This window comes from Portunus trituberculatus, chromosome 38 (genome assembly GCF_017591435.1).
Source record: "Portunus trituberculatus isolate SZX2019 chromosome 38, ASM1759143v1, whole genome shotgun sequence".
Lineage (NCBI taxonomy): Eukaryota > Metazoa > Arthropoda > Malacostraca > Decapoda > Portunidae > Portunus > Portunus trituberculatus.
The window spans coordinates 12,345,978-12,368,689 of record NC_059292.1 but is presented as its reverse complement, the minus strand read 5'-3'; the positions used below and the strand labels follow the sequence as shown (position 1 = coordinate 12,368,689).

Genomic DNA, 22,712 nt, shown 5'->3' with positions numbered 1-22,712 from the left:
AATAGATTGATAGATAGATACTCAAATAGATAACGTACATTGCTACATATAAATTTATTGAAGGAAATTAACAAAGGCCGATTCTCACGAAGCATTGGTAACAAAAGACATACATAGTGTGGCCACAATGCTAGAGTCTGGGACCACTGCTTCCATTTCATTCTACATTTTTTTTTTGACACTTTTACTTAATCATTTTTAGTGTAATTTATTTTTTGTCTGTACAGTATACATCATTGATCAGTTCGGAGAAACTGTACCGATTGCTTCTATTGGTTGTATCTCTCTCTTCATGGACTTTAAATACTGCTTTACAAAATTATTAGTCATCGTCTTTGAATTATTGTTTTTATTATTATTGCTATTGTTCTTGTTACCATTATTGTTATTATTATTATTATTATTATTATTATTATTATTATTATTGATGTTTATTATTACTATTATTAATTGTTGTTAATATTCAATATTATTATTATTATTATTATTATTATTATTATTATTATTATTATTATTATTACCCTATCTTCTCCGTTGGACTCCTCCGATCACAACCTCATATCTGTATCTTGCCGTATTTCTCTAATCCCTCCTCAGGATCCCCTGAAGCAGAGGTGCCTTTGTCGTTTCGCCTCTGCCGTTGGGGGGACTTGAGGAGGTATTATGCTGATTTATCCTGGAATCATTACCGTTTCTGTGTCAGACTCATCTCTGTGTGTTGAACGCATAACAGAGATGAAAGTGTCTAGCATGGAGGCGTACATTCTTCACTCTTTTTATCTCAACCTAAACCTTATGAACCTTCGTTTAACACAGCCTGTTCTCGTGTTATACATGAGATTACACATAAAAGGTACTGGAGCTTTCCATCACCAGAATCTCATGCGCTTTTTATTTCTGCCCGGAATCATGCTAAGTCTTTTCTTCAACCTGCCAAACACTCCTTCATAAATAGAAAATGTCACACTCTTGAAATCCAACTCCTCTCGAGACTTCTGGCGTATGGTCAAAAACATCTCCAATAACTTTACTTGTTCATCTTTCCCTCCTTTACTTCATCCTGATGGCAATACTGCCATCACCTCTGCCTCTAAAGCTGAAGTCTTCTCTCAAACTTTTGCTAACAACTCCACCTTAAATGATTCTTGGCTTGTCCGTCCCTCTCCTCCTCCCTCTAACTATTTCATGCCTTCGATTAAAATTCTTCGCAATGAAGGCTTATGGACCTGATAGGGTCCCTCCTATTGTTCTCAAAAACTGTTCTTCCGTGCTTGCACCTTACCTGGCCAAACTCTTCCAGCTCTGTCTATCGACATGTACCTTTCCTTCTTGTTGGAAGTTTGTCTACATTCAACCTGTTTCTAAAAAAATGGGATGGCTGTACTAATCCCTCAAACTATCACCCTATAGCTTGTCTAAAGTCTGTGAATGTATCCTCGGTAGGAGGATTCTTAAACATCTCTCACTTCACAATTTTCTATCTGATCGTCAGTATGGCTTCCGTTAAGGGGCAATCTTCTGGCTTTCCTTTCTGAGACTTGGTCATCTTCTTTTAGAGATTTTTTGTTGCCTTAGACATTTCAAAAGCTTTTGGTAGAGTCTGGCACAAAGCTTTGATCTCAAAACTGCCCTCCTACTGTTTCTATCCTTCTCACTGCAACTTTATCTCAGGTTTCCTTTCCTACGGTTCTATTGCTGCTATGGTAAACGGCCACTGTTCTTTCTCTTAAATCTATTAAAGGTTGTGTTCCTCAGGGTTATGTCCTACCACACACTTGCTATAATTCATTAATGATCTAAATCAAACTTCTTGCTCTTTCCATCCCTACGTTAATGATACCACCCTAAACTTTTCTACGTCTATTCAAAGACGACCATCCCTTTAGGGGTCAACAGATCACACAGGGACGCCACAGAACGTCTGACTTCTGATCTCTCTAAGATTTCTTATTGGGGCAGAGAAAACTTAGTAGGAATCAATGCCTCAAAATTTGAATCCTCCTGTCAACTCGACACAATACTCCAGCCAACTATTCCCTCTTCTTCAGTGACACTCAACTGTTTCCCTCTTTTCCACTGAATACCCTCTGTCTGTCCTTTACTTACAATCTAAACTGAAACTTCACATCTCATCTCTTACTAAAAACAGGTTCTATGAAGTTAGGCGTTCTGAGGCATCTCCGCCAGTTTTTGTCACACCCGAACTGCTAACTCTGCATGTATTTATGTATGCATGTTGGGGGCGGTTCCACTCACTCAGTTTTATTAGACAGGGTGGTGGGATCAAAAGCTTTCCGTTTTATGAACTCCTCTCCTCTGGCTGTCCTTGTTTCTTTTTCACCGCCGGAATGCTGCATCTCTTGCTGTGTTCTACTGCTATTTTCATGCTAACTGCTCTTCTGATATTGATAACTGCATGCCTCCCCTCCTCCTGCGTCCTCGCTGCACAAGGCTTTCTTCTTCCTCTCATCTCCTACTCAGTCCAACTCTCTAACGCTAGAGTTAACCGGTACTCTCAAACATTCATACGTTTCTCTGTTAAAGTGTGGAACTTCCTACTTTTTTTGTATTTCCAACTTCCTATGACTTAACTTCATTTAAGAAAGAGATTTCAAGACATTTATCCATTTTTTTTTATTTTTTTATTTTATTTTATTTATTTATTTATTTTTTTTTTGGGGGGGGGTTAACACTCGAACCTGCAAGGAAACAGGTAATTCAGATGGCCTTTTATTTTTGTTTTATGTTGCCCTTGGCCAGCTTTCCCCTCTCACGTAAAAAGTATATTATTATTTTTATTATCATTACTATTATTATTATTATTATTATTATTATTATTATTATTATTATTATTATTATTATTATCATCATTATTATTATTATTATTATTATTATTATTATTATTATTATTATTATTATTATTATTATTATTACCGTCAGTATATAGTAATATCATTTTTATTATGATCTTTACTATTCTGATTTACAAATTCTGTTATGCTTCTGTCGTTTTTGCCAATAGAAGATTATGTAAAGTTAACGCGCTCCATATCCACAAAACATTTTAATCTTCATCTTTCATTCTCACTCAGCGTAACCAATCTGAAACGCTTACTAGTTTTCTTATCTTTTCTCTGTTTGGGTTATTTTACATCATCAGACCATTATATGGTATGTTGATGTAAAATAACCCAAACTTCATTGTTGTGTGGTAAAAAAAAAAAGTGTTGATGTAAAACCACCCAAACAGAAAATAAAGGAAAACGTAGGGAGTGTTTTAGTGTGGCCGCGCCGAGTCCGATAGAAGGATGAAGATAAGAATGTGTTGCATGTATGGAGCGGAGCGTGTTACCTTTGCCTAATATTCTATTAGAAAAAGAAAAATTACAGGAACATAACAACAGTAGTAAATCAGAATAGCAATTACAGTGATACTATATGTTGATGATGATAATGATATTGTTGATAATGATAATGATAAGAATAACTGATTATAATGGTGATAATAATAATAATGATAATAATAATAATAATAATAATAATAATAATAATAATAATAATAATAATAATAGCAACAACAAATATTAATATTAGTAATCATTTATAATGATGGTGATAATTATAGTAATAATGATAATGGTGGTGACGAGGATGATGATGATAATAATAATGAGTGATAATAATAAAGATTACAATAATGATAATATTCAGAAATTCAGACAAAATGACAATAATGATAGTGTTCAGACATTCAGACAAGTTGCACCTATGTTTCTTTTCACCTCCTCCTCCAATAATAATAATAATAATAATGATGATAATAATAATAATAGTAATAATAATAATAATAATAATGATAATAGTAATAATAATAATAAGACTGACGTCGGTGATGATTAATCATAGAAATGAAGGGCATTCCAAGAAATGAAGGGCATTCAAAGTCCATAAAAAGAGATGCAATCGGTAGAAGTAATCATTATTGGTTCTCTGAACTAGCAGATAACAGTAACAACTGTTACTAGTAGCAATAGTTGCAGTAATGATATCAGGGATAGTCCAAGTAATAGTTATATGAGAGGCAGTGATCCTGATAGTGAGAATGGTGAACACAATGCAATAGCTACACAATGAAGTCGCAACACATGAATAGTTGAAGGTGGTAACTATGTATAAAATACTATCAATTCATACTAATGGCTTACTAATACGTGTGTGTGTGTGTGTGTGTGTGTGTGTGTGTGTGTGTGTGTGTGTGTGTGTGTGTGTGTGTGTGTGTGTGTGTGTGTGTGTAGCAAATACAAAAACGACAGCAATAACAGTAATACTGATATTGATACCAATAATAAGTACCACAAGAGTACAACAATAATCATGAATTATTCATAGTTATTACGACTGGAATATATGGTTGACAAGTTCAGTAATAATGGTACCAATAATAATAATGATAATAATAATAATAATAATAAGTGCTCATCAAGGAAGCTGATCAGGGTCCAGTCATCTATTATTTCAAGTAAAAGGGTGAATTTTCGGAGTTTGATATTGTTTTGTCATCCTTAGTGTGGTATTACTGGAATTGGCCTCTTTTTTCCTCGGAGTATGTTTTCTACTTGTTTGAGGCGCCATATGACCTTGGCTGTAGCAGCGCATTCATTCTATTACTCGCTTCACTTGTTTGAAGAGATTGAGTCGCCTGGATGTCGGACTTTCATTGACATAGAGTTGAGGCTTTATTTGTAAACAAGCCCAACAGGGTCGTGTTTGGGGTATCTTTTGTTCAGTCTCACTGTGATGAGACATTGACGTTGGAATTTTATTTGTCCACTTCAGTGCTACATTGATTTCAATTTTTACTCTAGTTGATTTTCAGTTTTCCTTTTATTGCATGCGTGATTATTATTATTATTTTTTTTTTTTTGCTTAGTTTCATTCTAACATAGATGGATAATAGTACTAATGACAGACCAATAGAAACTAAATCAAAGAAATTATCACAGGGTAAGAAAAAAAGGATAAATGAAATACAATTAAGTCCAGAAAAAAAAAAAAGTTATCACATAAACCTAGTGTCTAATGAACAACACTTTAATGAACACAATGAACGAATATACTAAGAATATACAAACTCAAAGTGATGAACATAGCAATGAGACATAGCAACCACTCCAAGACCTCCAGCTGATATCTGTGACACACACAACATCCGTTTGGCGATAACATATATTAAAACACAACAGGTAAATTGAACACCTGTTATGAACATGGCGTAAACAATTTGATTAGAAGTGAAAAATCTGTTCGACTTCCCAATCAGATAAGATAATCCTTCCCTCAACAAAACTCTCGATAATATCACCTGAAGATAAACAAGGCCTGGCACCTGCAATCACTTCAGCTCAGGTGCGTCAAAGAAGTGAATGAATCAGCCTCGCGTCAGGTGCAGGTAAATGTTGATACTGAAAATGAATGCAGGCAATAGAAGGAAGGGATTCAGTGAGGGGGGCGACGATTGAAGCGGATTAGAGGAGAACAGGGACCACTCTCAGGTAATGAAGGGTGCTTACTTGTAATGATGGACTATAAAGGTGTTGCAGCTGCGCTACACAATTAATTTTCTTTTTGAATTAACCCAATTTCCTGATATAAATCTAATGACGCAGGAAAATTACCTCCTGCTGGTGGAGGGGAGGGTGTTAATAAAGCCTGGATGGTACTGCTACTATTACGGATACTACAAGAACAACAAATACTACTACTACTACTACTACTACTACTACTACTACTACTACTACTACTACTACTACTACTACTACTACCACCACTACTACTACTACTACTACTACTACTGCTACTACTACTACTACTACTACTACTACTACTACTACTACTACTACCACTACTACTACTACTACTACCACCACCACCACTACTACTACTACAACAACAACACCACTACCACTACTACAAAGAACAACAAATACTACTACTACTACCAACAACAACACTACCACTACCACTACCACCACCACTACTACTACCACACCACCAACAACACCACCACCACCACTACAAGAACAACACCACCACCACCACCACCACTACTACTACCACTACCACCACCACCACCACCACCACCACCACTGCTCCCACCACCACTACTGCCATCACCACCACTACTGCCACCACCACCGCTACTACTACTACCACCTTTACCACTACCACCACCACCACCACCACCCACCACCACCACCACCACCACCACTACCACTACTACCACCTCTACCACTATCACCTCTACCTCTACCACCACTACCACTACTACAACATACACCAACGCTGACTGACACACGCATGCAGTAAAACGTGCCTCCTGACGCGATCCCTGACGTACAAGTGCATGACGGTCGGAATACTGATAAGGGTGTGGGGTAAATAAAATATAAAATGCCCAAAGAGGTTAAAGCCGAGGTCGCGAGGGCTTGACGCGCGACAATACCAGACTGGGCGTTGCCATTTCAGGGGAGGCTGGGTTCTGTCAACACCTGAATGTATGTAAGAAGGATGTGGGCTGGAAATACCCAATTGTTCAGGCGTTGTTGATGTTTTGTCAGGTTTGTGGCGCTGGCGAGTCTGTTGCTTGCTTTTGCAGGGAGGTAGTTATAGTAGTGATAGTAACAGAAGTGGTAACGGCACTACAATTATGATAGTAATATAATAATTAATGTTATCATTATTAGTTGTTGCTTTTGTTGTATTAGATGTAGTAGGGGTGGTGGTGGTGGTAGTGATGATGATAATGATAACAACAAATGAAGATAGAAATAATGGCAGTGATGATTAACGATTATGACTATAATAATAATAATAATAATAATAATAATAACAACAACAATAACAAAAATGATGATAATGATAATAGTAATAATTAATAATGATTACAATAATAATGATAATAATAAAAATAATAATAATGATAATGACAATAATGATAATAGTAATAATGCTTATAGTTATAAAACAACTAATAATAACAGTTAATATGATAATAACTTTATTTCAGTGAGACGGGATGAGGGCACGAGCAGCTACGAACCCACAAATAAGACGCAGAACAGGATAGACATGTTCGACACTCACAGTGCTAATGGTGTTTATATACGTACATAATTGACTACACCCCGTGACAGGCGAGGTGATGGAAGCACTTTGGGCACCAAGAGCTGAATGAAAGGCTCATGGCGGCTTTACACAATCAAAGCCTTCATGATGTCACTTTCAACCTTCGATATTAACATGTGGTTTTCCCTCTCAAACAGACACTGCGTTGTGGACATTCCTTGTCCTTATACACAGGAAAAAAAAGATGTCGTATACATCTACCACTTTGATGTCACAGGCAAAATTATAGACTTACTTTCCTTTTTAAAGCCATTACTGACATAATTACATCCTCAATCAGGAACCACCACCAAGCCAAGTTCGAATTCCGTGACTGATCACTGTCCGTCTCGCAACATTTGTTGTGCTGAGGTAGACCAGGCTGGCGGGACAGGTGTCGGGGTCAGCAGCAAGATACTGTATCGCTCATGGTAGAATGTAAACGAATGATAATGAAAAATGCTTCATGGTGTGGCCGCTAAGTGTGGGTGCATGCCATCCTCACGCCCAAAAACGCTTATGGATAACGAAGGGCAGGAATTAGCGTTGTGGGGATTCGATACTATAAAGAGTATTTGTCTCGCTGCCCGTCGTTGGTCCCCTACATAACCTCGTAATGCTTCGAGCCTCATGCCTGAAAGTGAATATTCAGATTCACTGTTCACAAAACCACGTATGAATGATAATGACGATTATATATATATTTATTTATTTATTTATTTATTTATTTATTTTTACCCCATAAAGGCACCACAAGGTTATGTATTCTAGATTAAAAAATAAATGCTTCAAATGCAGTTTCCTTAAAAGATTTCCTTGTCATCTAAAAAGAAAAATTAATAATTTTGTATCTTACAGCGACGTTGAAAGAAAGAGATAAAATTTACAAACTTCATAGGAAAGAAATAACACTTGATTATTCATAACAGAATAAGTGAAAATAAGTTCATTGTGGGTAACTAAAGGTGAATTCTAATCCGATGATAAAAAAGAAGTGATCCTAACTTTTATATATCGAATGACATCTACACTGAAATTGAATTAATGCCTCTATAATGAAAGGATTAAATATTGTCTTTATGAAATCCTCGCATGTACTTGATGTATGTCCACTAGAGGCTGGTTGTCCGTAGTGTCACCTGTGTCTAAGTGCCCGCCGCTTTTGGTGTGCCGCGTGGTCTGGGTTTAAGGGGTGATTGACTGAATGATTGAGTTTGAGATGAGGCGCCTCACTAACTCTTCTAAAAGCACCACGTGTATAACATATACAGTGTGAGCTCACAAGAAATAAGCATTTATTCACTGCCTACTACCACATAAAATAAATGTGGGTGCGTTGTGAAGGGAACACTGAGAAACGATAACTTATTCACAACCAACACATGAATTTGTTTTCCACTGTTTGTGTTCTCCCCATCACTTAAACAATTTTGTCGCAGTGGCTCACTGGCTACACAGAAAGTCACTAGCAGAGATTAAGGAATCTTGCACTGGTGTAGAGGTTTACAAATGTTACGTCTTGTGAGAAAGGAAATACTCAGATATCTTGGCGTGTTCCGGTGAATAGGAAATGTAGTGTCTAATAGAATATATAGGAGCAGGTTTTGCACTGGTACAAACTTAACGCCACACTGAAAAGAAAATTAACACTTCCGTAAAGGCCAGACATCCTTGTGAAATATGAATAAGTAAACCCCCCAAAAAAAACAACATACCAACTTAAAACATAAAAGGAAAGCAGAGATTTGTGTACGAGTCAAAAGTCCTGGGAAGACAAACCACTCAGGGAAAGCTTCGTGTAAAAGTCATGTCACGGCCCATCAATAATACACGGTACAGCTTTAGCCTCTCGTCTCCAGCAACAATTACTGGCAAGGAAGGAGGAGGAGGAGAAGGAAGGCAGGAGGAGAAAGGGGAAGGTAGTGTGGGAGGAGGAGAGGCTCAAAACACTAAAAACATTTAAAACTTTTTCGAAATATAGAATCACTCACTAAATCGTTACATAAGTTATTCCGGCTGCGTGGATGTAAGCCCCGGAGTATCAATGTATACACGCAAATTTACATTCCGTCACTTTCATATATATTTCAATGTTTCCCCCCACCAATGACGCAATGAGAGAATGAAACTGTGAAACTATGGAGCCATCACGCCTCCAGCTCCACTCACCCGCCCACTCACTCGTGCCATGTAACACAATTAACACGTTCAAAATTAATCTGTGGACATCTAGCCCCTGCCACAGCTCAGGTATTCCATCCATTATAGACTTTAACATTTCACGTCTCACTGCAGTACATGACACTCCAACATCGCCGCTCGTTTGTGTGTGTGTGTGTGTGTGTGTGTGTGTGTGTGTGTGTGTGTGTGTGTGTGTGTGTGTGTGTAATCAGTTTCCTATCTCCACCACTGTTCTCTCTTTCTCTCTATGTGTTTTGTGTTTTGCTTTGAGTAAGTGTCTTTGTCTTTGTGTGTGTGTGTGTGTGTGTGTGTGTGTGTGTGTGTGTGTGTGTGTGTGTGTGTGTGTGTGTGTGCGTGCGTGCGTGCGTGTGTTTGTTTGTTATCAGGTATATCTTTGTCTATCTCAACCTATAAATCTCTCTCTCTCTCTCTCTCTCTCTCTCTCTCTCTCTCTCTCTCTCTCTCTCTCTCTCTCTCTCTCTCTCTCTTTTATTTATACCATGTGGACTTTTAACGGGAATTTCTGGGCTAAAGGGGATACTTTTTAGGGCACCTCCTATCTCAAAGCCCACCCGGTAGGAGACCGTTGCCCCGAGTGAGGAAGCCCAGCCTACACTCGGACCGTGGACAGAATTCGAACCGGTGCGCTTGGAGACCCCTCGGACCCCAAAGCAGGCATGGTTCCACTGTACCACAGCGGTCGCTCCCCTCCTCTCTCTCTCTCTCTCTCTCTCTCTCTCTCTCTCTCTCTCTCTCTCTCTCTCTCTCTCTCTCTCTCTGACAGAAAACAAATCTATCTCACACACAGACAAACAAACAAACGAACGAACATGAACAAACACACACACACACACACACACACACACACACACACACACACACACACACACACACACACACACACACACACACACACACACACATATCCATTAACTTAATAGGGTGTGTTCTCTGTAATGGAGCTTTTTATATTTGTTTGCGTTGGAGAAAAAAATCGGTATCGGCGTAATTCATATTTTCTATCTTTTTTTTTTTTTTTGCCACAGAAAATAAAATCACCAGACCCTTTTATTTCCGAGTACAACTGAGAACGAAAAGAAAAAAAATATTATAAATGTGATGAAAAAAATGCCTCTGAGTTTTGTCTATTTTAGTCTTCATTGTTTTTTTTTTTCATATCGTTTGGATGAGTTACGTTATGTAATGTTCAGAAAAGACAAAAATAAAAAAAAAAAGAATGTGAGTGATCTTTTTTTTTTTTTTTTTTTTTGCAGTTTTCTAAGTGAGTAATTAATGAATTGTATCGTGTTTCCTTCTTGTTACCGGCGAATTATTAGTGAGCTATAAAAGAAGGTTAGACTTAATTAAGGGTGAGAATGAAAACTAGACAATATGTAGGTAAGCCTGCCACGTGAAGGACTGACGGCTTCTTGTAACTTTTTTGCAGCTTTTCTTGTTTGCTTGTGTTCTTTTTATTTTTATTATTACTACTTTCACTACAGCTGCTGCTACTACTACTACTACTACTACTACTACTACTACTACTACTACTACTACTACTACTACTACTACTACTACTTATTATTATTGTTGTTATTATCTTTTCACATGTAAGTTGTCAGTAGGAAAAAGATAAAATGGAAAACGAGGAGAAATGTTGACTTTTTTTTTCAGACTAAATTTAGGTTTTTCTTCTCTTGCAAGTGTCGTTATTTTGTGGACTCAGACGTAAGGAAGCCTTAGACTTGGCGGGGAAACTGTCCATCGTCACCCTTGTGGACAAATTGCTAATGTTTTTCTTTTTTTCTTTTTTTTTTTGCGGTTTCTGATAGTATTTGAATGACATTGTGGCGTCCATCCGAGTGTTAGGTTATGTTGAATTATATTAGGTTTATATAAATTCAATTCATTAATTTCATCGTTAATCTCATCATTGTCTTGACACAATTTGAAAAAATATATGAATCGTGCATCTGCCAAAAAAAATATAGTCTTTGTTTCAATATTACCAGACTAATAATATTTCCAAAAAATCGTATATTTTTGTTTGAATGAATCCCTCACCACGTGACGCACCACTTGACCTTGTTCTGTCCAGGGTGTCAGTCATTTAAGATTTTGTGTTTGATTTTCGACTGTTTATTTTTCAACATGCATATTAATAATAATATAACACAGAATAACATGGAGAAGTACAAAAAGGTAGCATGTTTTTCACGTGGCAGTCTCTTGATAAAAGATAAGGAAAAAAATCATTTCCACAAAAAAAAAAAAAAAAAAAAAAAAAATGAAAATAAACAAGACTGACTTTGCTTGTTTACAAATACAACAAATTTTAGACAAACAAAACTTAATCAATCCGGTGTGTACGTATGTCTTTCATGTTAATCATCACGCGTGGGACTTGTTTATACTATTCTTGTTATTATCACTGTTGTTCTTGTTGTTGTTTTAGTAGCTGATAGTGGTGGTAGTGGTGGATGTGGTCGTGGTGGTGATGTTCTAGTTGTTGTTGTTGTTGTTAATGTTGTTGCAGCAGCTGTTATTGTTGTTGTCATTATTTTGATGTTGATGTTGTGGTGCTGTTGTCATTGTTATTGTGTTTGTGGTCACTGTTGTTGTTGCTGCTGTTGCTATACTGCTGTTACTGTTGTTGTTGCTGTTGTTGCTGTTGTTTCTCTAATGCCCATCAAACCCTCTACATACGAGCAAACCAAGTCATCGTGTGTGTGTTGTTTGGGCCCGCTTCTATGGACCGAAAACCGACGTGATGGGGATAAATGGGAAACTCTCTCTCTCTCTCTCTCTCTCTCTCTCTCTCTCTCTCTCTCTCTCTCTCTCTCTCTCTCTCTCTCTCTCTCTCTCTCAGTCCCCTCCCAATTATTTACCCAATTAGAGAGAGAGAGAGATGTAGAGAGAGAGAGAGAGAGAGAGAGAGAGAGAGAGAGAGAGATGTTTTAGTAATGGTGACTCAAAATTGAAATAACTGCAGCGGAATCTTTGTTTGGAATATTGTTTTGGGAGAGAGAGAGAGAGAGAGAGAGAGAGAGAGAGAAATTTGAGGGGTTTTCGGATAGTAAGAGAAAACGTGTTTGTTATCGACAATCTATGCCAGGCTGTCTATCCGTCTCTCTCTCTCTCTCTCTCTCTCTCTCTCTCTCTCTCTCTCTCTCTCTCTCTATCTCTATCGTAACCTTTCACATATCTTACAACTCATCTTTCAGGTCAAATCCTTCCTCCTCCTCCTCCTCCTCCTCCTCCTCCTCCTCCTCCTCCTCCTCCTCCTCCTCCTCCTCCTCCTCCTGCTTCTCCTGCTTCTCCAGTATCTCCTCCTCCACATGGAATACAGCACCTCCTCCGTCTTGCCCTCTTTGACATCAAATCCTCCTCCTCCTTCTTTTCCTTCTCCTCCTCCTCCTTCTCCTCCTCCTCCTTCTCCTCCTTCGAATCTATCCAGTCACCGTCCAAGTCTAATATATTTTGTCCACCTTTTGTCTCTCTCTCTCTCTCTCTCTCTCTCTCTCTCTCTCTCTCTCTCTCTCTCTCTCTCTCTCTCTCTCTCTCTCTCTCTCTCTCTCTCTCTCTTTTCAACATTTCTATATATTCTGTTCTTTTCTTCCATTTCTCTGAGTTTTGTTGTGTTTCTCTTAATTTTAGTATTTAAGTTCTCTTAGTTTTGTTCCTTTCTTTTCGTCACATATATTTTGTTTTATTCTTCTGTTGTATCTATCCTATTCTCTTTTCTTTCAATTTTTTTTTTTTTTTTTTTTGTTTTACTGTCCATATCTGTTCCTCTTCTCTTCATTTTGTGCCTTTTTCATTTTTTTACTCTCGCCTCTTCTTTTCTTGACTATTCCTGCCTTTCTCCTTTCGTATCTTTAATTTTTTTCTTCTTTTTCTTCTATTTTTCATCTTTTTCCTTTAATTTTGATGTTTCCTCAATTAATTTTTCTTTTTCCTTTCGTCCTTAATTTTCCGTCTAGTATTCCTGTCCTTGCCATATTCTCTTCGTCTCTTTCATCATCTTCTCTTCCTGCTTGCTCCCTTCTCTTCCGGTGCCTCTCATCCCCTAGTTTTCTCTTTTTTTCTTTACTTTTCCTTTCCCCTCTGCGCTTGTTCCTACACTCTTCCCTTCGTATCCTTCCTTTCTCCTCTTCCTTACTCGGCAGATTATTCCCCCCCAGTTGTGTCCCTCTAGCTGGTCCTTTCCTCCTCTCTTCGTATATCCTTCCTTTTCTTCCTTTTCCGTCCCTAGCGTTCCCCTCCGGTGCCCCTTTCCTCTCCCATCTCAAGTCCCGGAGGAGTAGAACAATATATTCCAGCCCCGGGAACCGCCTGGCTGGAGGGAAAAGTTGGCATGAGTCTCGTCTCCTTTCGTAAAACTGGAAATGGTGATGTTTACACTCGCAGGCGACGGGGACTCGTGAAGGATGCTTTATCATCGGTGTTCTGGGGGCTTTTAGTGGGCTTGATGTGTTTCAGTCTATCGGCGGCGGCTATGGTGGTGGCGGTACGTGCTTCATATTCCTCTTCCTCTTCCTTTTCCTCTTCCTCCTCCTCATTTTTTTTTTTTTTTTTTTATTGTCGCCTTTTTTTTTTTTACTTCTGTTTTATTTTTTTCCGTTTTCATTACCTTTATTTTCCTTTTATCGTTTCCGTGTTTGTGTGTCTGCGTGTTTGTTTTTCTTTCCCTCTCTCTCTCTCTCTCTTTTCTCTCGTCCTTTTCCTCTTTCTGTCGCTTGTGTGTGTTTTTGTTGTTGTTTTTTTTATTTTTTCACCTTTCTCATCCTCTCATCATCCCCCCTGTTGTTTCCTTATTTTTTTTCATGTCTTTACCGTCCTCATTCTCTTTCTCCTCCTGTGTTTTTTTTTCTTTACTGTTCTTTTTCTTCTTTTGTCGGTTTTTTTTTCTCTCTTTTCTTCTTTATCGTCTTTCTCTTCTTCCTTTGTCCCTTCCATGCTTTTGGTTCTCTTTTTTCGTCTCTTTTTTATGATATTTTTTTTCGTCGTCGTTCTTCTTGTGTGTGTGTGTGTGTGTGTGTGTGTGTGTGTGTGTGTGTGTGTGTGTGTGTGTGTGTGTCTATGTGTGTGTGTTTCCTCTCATGTTTCGTTCTTTTATTTTTACTATCACATCTATTTGTTTCTCTCTGCTTTATTTGAATGTGGCTTTCCTTTTCTCGTATGATTTTTCTTTTGCATCTTTTTTTTTTTTTTTTCGTTCCTGTTTATATCCTCCTCTTGCTCTTCCTTGCGTTTGGCCTTCTGTTTTACTTGCTCTATTCTTATCTCCTGCATTTCTCCAATCCATATTTCATTCGTTGCCTTCTCGAGCTTCATACATTCGTCCTCTGTTTCGTTCTCCAGGGGAAAGGCTGTAAATTTATGTGCATGATTTATTTCCCTTTCTCCGCTACGGTCCGTCTTCCTTGTTCGTTGCCTCGCAGTTCACGCATCTGTTGCTGGCAAAGGCAGATAGATATGCCTTCCGTAATACATGTGTGTGTTATGCGTCTTGTTCTTGTATATCTGTTCTAGTTGTACTGGTGGTGGCTGTGATGGTGGTAGTGCTCGTGGTAGTAGTAGTAGTAGTAGGAGTAGTAGTAGTGCCAGTACCAGTAGTAATAGTTGTAGTGGTAGTAAAAATAGTAGTTGTTATTATTCTTGTTGTTATTGATGTAATAGAGTTGGCTGTGGTGAATGTAGTAGTAGTAGTTGTAGTAGTAGTAGGAGTAGTAGTAGTAGTAGTAAAAGTAAAGTAGTAGTAATAGTGGTAGTTGTATTATTATTATTATTATTATTGTTATTATTATTATTATTATTGGTAGTAGGTAGTAGTAGTAGTAGTAGTAGTAGTAGTAGTAGAAGCAGTAGTTATAATGGTAGTGTGGACCCATGTTACATACCCTTCCTTTTCGCCTCAGGGAAATGAATAGAAAAGGAAGAGGAAGGAGGGAAAGAATGAAACAAAGGGTGGGAGTTGGGTAAGAACAGCCTCCGCCTTCACTCCTTTTGTATCACACCTTTTTATGCGCCTTGGAAAAATACACATCAAGGAAAAAAAACTAAGATTAAGATTGTATTTTTCCAGAGTATTTCAGAAGCTTCTTAAATTCTTTCTTGCCTCATTATTTATTGTTGTATTTCATATGTAATAGTGTTTTAGCTTATTTGTGACTCTCTCTCTCTCTCTCTCTCTCTCTCTCTCTCTCTCTCTCTCTCTCTCTCTCTCTCTCTCTCTCTCTCTCTCTCTCTCTCTCTCTCTCTCTCTCTCTCTCTCTCTCTCTCTCTCTCTCTCTCTCTCTCTCTCAGCTCCCTCGTCCCTCTCCTTCCTAATGTTTGCCTGAGCCTGTTTTGCGAATATTCAATTATTGTGTGGCCTGAAGGGGCGAAGGGGAGAGGCTGTTTGTGTATGGAGGGAGGAAAGGGAGGGGGTGATGGGAGAGGCAAGGAGGAGGTGATGGGGAGAGAAGGGAGGTGATGTGATGGAAGGCGGGAGGGAGAGTTGGGAAGAGGGGGAATGGAGGAATGGAGGAAAGGGGAGAGAAATGGAGGGAGGAAGGAAGGGAGGTAGGGACGGAATATAAGCGAAAGACAAGCATATAATCATTCATTTTGCATATTAATGTTTGTGTGTATATTGGATTGTGTGTGTGTGTGTGTGTGTGTGTGTGTGTGTGTGTGTGTGTGTGTGTGTGTGTGGAGAGAGAGAGAGAGAGAGAGAGAGAGAGAGAGAGAGAGAGAGAGAGAGAGAGAGGAGTATAAAAAAGAGAAAATTATTGGCACTTGTATTAGAAGAAGCATTGGAAACGTTTCTCTCTCTCTCTCTCTCTCTCTCTCTCTCTCTCTCTCTCTCTCTCTCTCTCTCTCTCTCTCTCTCTCTCTGATTTCCCAATTTCCTCTTCTCACCGTGTTTCTCCTTCAACAGTTGTCTCTAGTTTGTTCTCCTCCTCCTCCTCCTCCTCCTCCTCCTCCTCCTCCTCCTCCTCCTCCTCCTTGTAAAGCTTGTTCTCATCGTTTCGTTTCTTTTCCTTTCTCATTCTTCTTCTTCTTCTTCTTCTTCTTCTTCTTCTTCTTCTTCTTCTTCTTCTTCTTCTTCTTCTTCTTCTTCTTCTTCTTCTTCTTCTTCTTCTTCTTCTTCTTCTTCTTCTTCTTCTTCTTCTTCTTCTTCTTCTTCTTCTTCTTCTTCTTCTTCTTCTTCTTCTTCTTCTTCTTCTTCTTCTTCTTCTTCTTCTTCTTCTTCTCTTCGCCTTCTTCTCCTTCTCCTCCTCCTTCTCCTTCTTTCCCTTCCTCCTCCTCCTCCTCGTTCTCTCCTCCTTCTTCTTCTTTTTCGTCTTCTTTTTTTTTATCTTCATCATCATCTCCTTCTCCTTCTCCTTCTCTTTCTTATTATTATTCTTTTCTTGTTCCTTTTATTGTTTATGTTGTTGTTGTTGTTGCTGTTGCTGTTGCTGTTCTTGTTCTTGTTCCTCTTGTTCTTCTTCTCTTTCTCTCCTCCCCCTCCTCCTCCTCTCACTCTTTTTTTTTTTCCATGGGTTTACTCGTGTTACCACCACCACGTCCCTCCTTGTCTTCCTCCTCCTCCTCCTCTTTCTCTTCCTCTTCTTCTTCCTCTTCCCACTCTTCTTCCTTCTTCTTCTTCTTCTTCTTCTTCTTCTTCTTCTTCTTCTTCTTCTTCTTCTTCTTCTTCTTCTTCTTCTTTTCTCCTCCTCCTCCTCCTCCTCCTCCTCCTCCTCCTCCTCCTCCTCCTCCTCCTCCTCCTCCTCCTCCTCCTCCTCCTCCTGGTCTTCCTTTTCTTCTTTCCCATACTCCTTTTTTTGGCTTTTTTCCCACGTCCTCCCGACTTCCCCTCCTCCTCCTCCTCCTCCTCCTCCTCCTCCTCCTCCTCCCTATACCTCCTCCTCTCCGTTCCGTTTCACTCTTAAAGCTGATAATACTAGAGAGAGAGAGAGAGAGAGAGAGAGAGAGAGAGAGAAACTACAACTGTGGCCACTGAAACTGCTTTACAACCACCATTACTCTACCGCCACTACCACCACCCCTCCCCATCCACCACCACCACCACCACCACCACCACCACCACCACCACCACGGCACAGCCACAATATCCTTGATGGGCCCCGTATGTACTCGTGGATAGGTGGGGTGTATACGAGAGGGGAGAGAGAAGACGGGTTGAAGGGGGGGAGGAGGTCATGGTGAAGGTAAGGGCTGGAAAAAAAGAAGGGGGAAAAGAGGGAACTAGATGGGCAGAGGAGGTGAAAGGGGAGAAGGAAGGAAGTGTGAGGGAAACGGAAAAGGGAAAGAAGGAAGAAGAGGGTGAGGCTATGAGAGAGAGAGAGAGAGAGAAAGAGAGATGTGAGATGACTGTGGGAAGAGTGATTAGATTTTGATGATGATGATGATGATGATGATAATGGTAATGATGATGAGCATAGATACAGCAGCCTCCCTATTGGTCATAACAAGACTATTTATGACAATCTACGCTTTGTCACTAACGAATACTATAGCCAAAGACTTCCCCCCCCCCCTCCGAACCATTTCTGCAGCTGTGTATAGAAAGAAACAGTGAGCATGAAGGAGACAAAGATTAGGAAAGGAGACGAAAGAGACGAAATGTTAAGAGAAAGAATAGGAAAGGAGAAGAGAGAGATGAAATGTTAATAAGAGAAACAGAAAGGCAAGAAATGGAAGAAGAAGGAGGACGAAGAGTAAAAGGTAGAATATAAATGGGAGAAAATAAGTAAAAGGATTCAAAACGTTAATACCAGGAGCAGAAAGAAGGTGTAAACTGTGAGGGATTAAATGGGAGGAAGAAGGAGGAGGAGATGGATACGTAGGAGGAGGAGGAGGAGGAGAAGGTGAAGGTAGAGGAGAGGAGGGGAGGTGGGGAACTCAGCAGTATATTACAAGCAGAAATAACACAAAAGCTCCGGGTGCTGGGAGTGGTGAAAAATATGGAGCGAAAATTAGGAAAAGAATTTATGATGCAGCCAGCAATGTGGAAAATGATGGCAATGGTGAGTGGAAAAATGAATGAATAATGGGAGTAACATTAGTGAAGCGACCGTGCATTAGAAAAGAGGAATGAATGAATTTATATACGTGTGTGTGTGGGGGGGGTGCGTGCGTGCGTGCGTTGTTATTGTTTTGTGGGATGAATTAATAAAGTATGTTACGTTAAATTATTAAATACATGACATTTGTGAGAATCATCAGTGCGTGGGAAATATTTTAGCTATGTTGCTCTATGTGTTCGCCTCGTATATTTATCAACAGGTGTAAATGTGGAGTGACAAGTACACAGATGACAAAACGCATTAACAAAAAACCGGATGAATAAGTAGACAGACTGAAAGATTGATTATTGCTGTGTTTGTGTTTCATTGCACTAGAAGGACAGACCGAGAGATTGATGGGTAGATTCTCGTACATAGATAAGGTAGATAGATGAATAGATAAGTAGGTAGATGGATAGACATACAGATGGACAGACATAGATTAATAGATAAATAGACAGAAATACGGACAGATAAGCAGACTAAAATTTGCATATACAAAACTAATGGACACAGTGATGGATGTACACGCATAGAGTGACATGAATGGACGCACATGTACATACTACTGAAATAAATAGTGCATACATGCATACATACATACGTACATACATACATAATGAATGAATAAATTGATAGTTCAACATTAAAAATACATAGTCAAACGGAAAGAGTAACGTAGATAGATACATAGATAGATAGATAGAGTGATAGATAGATAGGAAGACAAATAAATAGATAGATAGGTAGATAGACAGACAGATATATAGCTAGACAGATCAAGTAAATGAACACCAAGACAAGTTAAGAAAACAAATACTTCTACATTCACAGACAGACAGACAGACAGATTGACAGACATACAGGAGACAGAAAGACAGGCAAGCCAGCAGGCAAACAAACAGGCGGCGAGATAAGTAAACACGAGCCACACGAAGTATAAGGAACGCTGTTAAAAACCATCCACCCATTTTCTGCTGCAAGAATGTTGTCTGTTTTTAGTTAGTTCAATAGAAAGAGACAAAAAAAATAAATAAAAAGTTTTGTTCCTCACCCTCATGTGATGCGGTGTAAGAGAGAGAGAGAGAGAGAGAGAGAGAGAGAGAGAGAGAGAGAGAGATGTGCAACTGGGATAGAGGTAAGATAGGACTGAAAACAGGAAGAGAGAAATAGAAAGGAAGGGTGGAGGAAAGAGTCAGGAAGGGGAGGGAGTGAAGGAAGGAGAGGAAGAGGAGAGGGAGGAGATAAGAGGAGAGGAAGAGAACCAACTACGTAGTGAAAAAGGAACGGAAGAGAGAATCGAAAAGGATAAATGGAAGACATAGTGTGTGAGAGAGAGAGAGAGAGAGAGAGAGAGAGAGAGAGAGACAGACAGACAGACAGACAGACAGACAGACAGACAGACAGACAGACAGACAGACAGACAGACAGACAGAGAGAGAGAGAGAGAGAGACAGACAGACAGACAAAGAGAGAGAGAGAGAGAGAGAGAGAGAGAGAGAGAGAGAGAGAGAGAGAGAGAGAGAGAGAGAGAGAGAGAGAGAGAGAGATGGACTTGTACAGAAGCTACAACCATGGAAAGAAGTGGAGTGTTTGGAGAAGAGAGAGAGGGTGAGGGTGGTAAGAGGAGAGGACAAAGAGGGAAGGAGAAAGAGAAAATGAGAAAAAGAGAGAGAGAGAGCTAGAGAGAATCGAGTGAGTGCGAGGGAAGAGGAGTAGGAGGAAGGGAGGAAGGGTGGGAAGGAAGGAGGAAGGAGGGGGAGGGAGGGCAAAAGATAAAAACTATGATGAAAAATAGAAGATAAACTCGCATCACACACTCCTTGAATTGTTAAACTTGGAAAACAGTGTCATTTTTCCTCTCTCTCTCTCTCTCTCTCTCTCTCTCTCTCTCTCTCTCTCTCTCTCTCTCTCTCTCTCTCTCTCTCTCACACACACACACACACACACACACACACACACACACACACACACACACACACATACAGGAATGTTTTTGGCCTTCTCTTTTTTTCCTCTCCCCATTCGCCATCAGCCTTGTGTAAATGTGGCAACACTGGCCTGGAATGGCGAGGCGCTGGCACCATTTGGCACCACTGTCGCGGGTAAACAAGCGCGGGTCGTAGTACAAACGTTGGCAGTACTGTAGGCTTGGCACCGCCGCGCCGCCCTAACAAACAGACAAACACGAGCCTCACGCCCTATCAACACAAGAAACAAACAGTGGACGTGGCAGCGCAGCACCGTAAACTAGAAACAAACACACCGCAGTAACATGTAGCACTGACTTCTTTCTCTTCGTCCTCCTCTTCCTCCTCGTCTTCTTCCTTGTCGTCTTCTTCTTCTTCTTCGTCTTTTTCTTTTCCTCTTCCTCATCTTCTGGTCTTTGATTTCGTTTTTCATCGTCTTCTTCGTCTTCATCTTTGTTTTTTTCTCGTTTTTCTGTCCGTCTTCTTCTTCCTCGTCTTCTTTTTTCCTTTTCCTCGTCCTCTTCCTTGTAATTTTTTCGTCTCCCTCGTCTTCTTCCTCGTCATCTTAGTTTCTCTTCTTGTTTTCCTCTTCTTCGTCTTCTTCCTCGTCTTCTTCTTCTTCTTCTTCTTCTTCTTCTTCTTCTTCTTCTTCTTCTTCTTCTTCTTCGTCTTCGTCTTTCTCGTTTTCTTTTTCCTCGTCCTCTTCCTTGTCCTTTTTCCTTTTCCTCGTCTTTTCCTCGTCATCTTTATTTTTTGTTTTCCTCTTCTTCTTCTTCTTCCTCGTCCTTCTCTTTATCTTTCTCTTGCTTGTTTTTTTGTCTCGCCTTCTCCCTTGACTTCATCTTCCTATTTGTCATTCTTATCATCTTTCTCTTCATCTTCCTCTTTCCTCATTTTCATCCTCCTCTTCATCTTCCTTCTCACCCTTTTCCTCATATTCCTCTACCATGTTTTCCTCTTCCTCGTTCCTTGTTGTCTTCGCTTCCACATCTTAGTCTTCGCTCTTTTTTTCTTCGTTCTTTTCTTTTTCTTCTCTTTTTCTATTATCTTCTTCATCCTCATCCTTCTATTCGTCTTGTTGGTTATTTATCTTTCCTTCGTTTTCCTCGTTCTAAGTTTTCTTGTCCCCATCTCTCTTTCTCGTTTTCTTTTATCTTCGTCGTCGTTGTCTTCCTCCTCCTCCTCCTCCTCCTCCTCCTCCTCCTCCTCCTCCTCCTCCTCCTCCTCCTCCTCCTCCTCCTCCTCCTCCTACTACTACTACTACTACTACTACTGCTACTGCTACTGCTACTACTACTACTACTACTACTACTACTACTCGTCTTTATTCTTGCCTCGTCCTCATTCTGTTCTTCGTTCTCGTTCATCACCATAACTGTCATTTTTTTCTTTAGAGATGTTTTTTTTTTATTCTCTTTCCTTGTTGTCATCATCATTATCATCATCAATTTCATTTTTTTCTCTTGTTCTGTATTCTTCTTCTTCTTCTTCTTCTTCTTCTTCTTCTTCTTCTTCTTCTTCTTCTTCTTCTTCTTCTTCTTCTTCTTCTTCTTCTTCTTCCTTCACTTGTATTTCCCCAAGGAGGTCGCTTATATTTTCATTCCCGACTTATTCTTTCCAATTTCTATTTCTTTCCCAAATAGATCAAGTTTTTTTTTCTTTCTTCTTTTCAATCTTTCCTTACCTCCTTCTTCTCTTCCTCTTTCTCTTACTCTTGTTCCTCCTCCTCCTCCTCCTCCTTGTTTCCTTTGGCACCCCTCCGTCTTCACTCAGCAGTAGTTCACGAGATGCCTTCGTTATAGACTCAATAGGAAGTCCTGTTATCCGTTTTCCCCTCCTCCTCCTCCTCCTCCTCTTCCTCCTCGTCCTCCTCCTTCTCCTCCTCTATCTTTCCTACTCTACGTCTCTTACCTATTTGCTGTTTCTTTTTCGTTAGTATTGCTTTGTGCTTTTCCTACCTCCTCCTCCTCCTCCTCCTCCTCCTCCTCCTCCTCCTCCTCCTCCTCCTCCTCCTTCTCCTCCTCCTCCTCCTTCTTCCTTCCTTCCTTCCCTTCTTCCTCCTCTTCTATTATTTTCCTTTGTCACTTACTTTGGATTAGGTCTTGTAGCTTATCACAGAAAACTTTGTAAGGAGTAAAATTCTTCGTTGTTTTCTTGTTCTTCTTTTGTATTGCTTTGTGTTCCTCCTCTTTCTCTTCCTCTTCTCCTCGTCTTCGTCCTTCTCTGTTTGCTGTGGTATTATAGTCACACAGACAACTTCGCTAGACACAAAAAGGCTGCTGTTGTGGTATTATTTTTTAGTTCTATGATATTTTTGTACTCCTTCAGAAATATCACA

The 22,712-nt window shown here is 39.6% G+C and overlaps 1 long non-coding RNA gene across 1 annotated transcript in view; it reads left to right on the top strand.

The window, feature by feature from the left end:
• Positions 1 to 7,880, top strand: part of LOC123514823 — a 55,258-nt gene extending 47,378 nt beyond the window's left edge. The window contains exon 3 of the long non-coding RNA XR_006677707.1: positions 7,067 to 7,880. This is a non-coding gene — a long non-coding RNA (uncharacterized LOC123514823). The remainder of the gene's footprint in view (positions 1 to 7,066) is intronic.
• Positions 7,881 to 22,712: the final 14,832 nt, after the last annotated feature.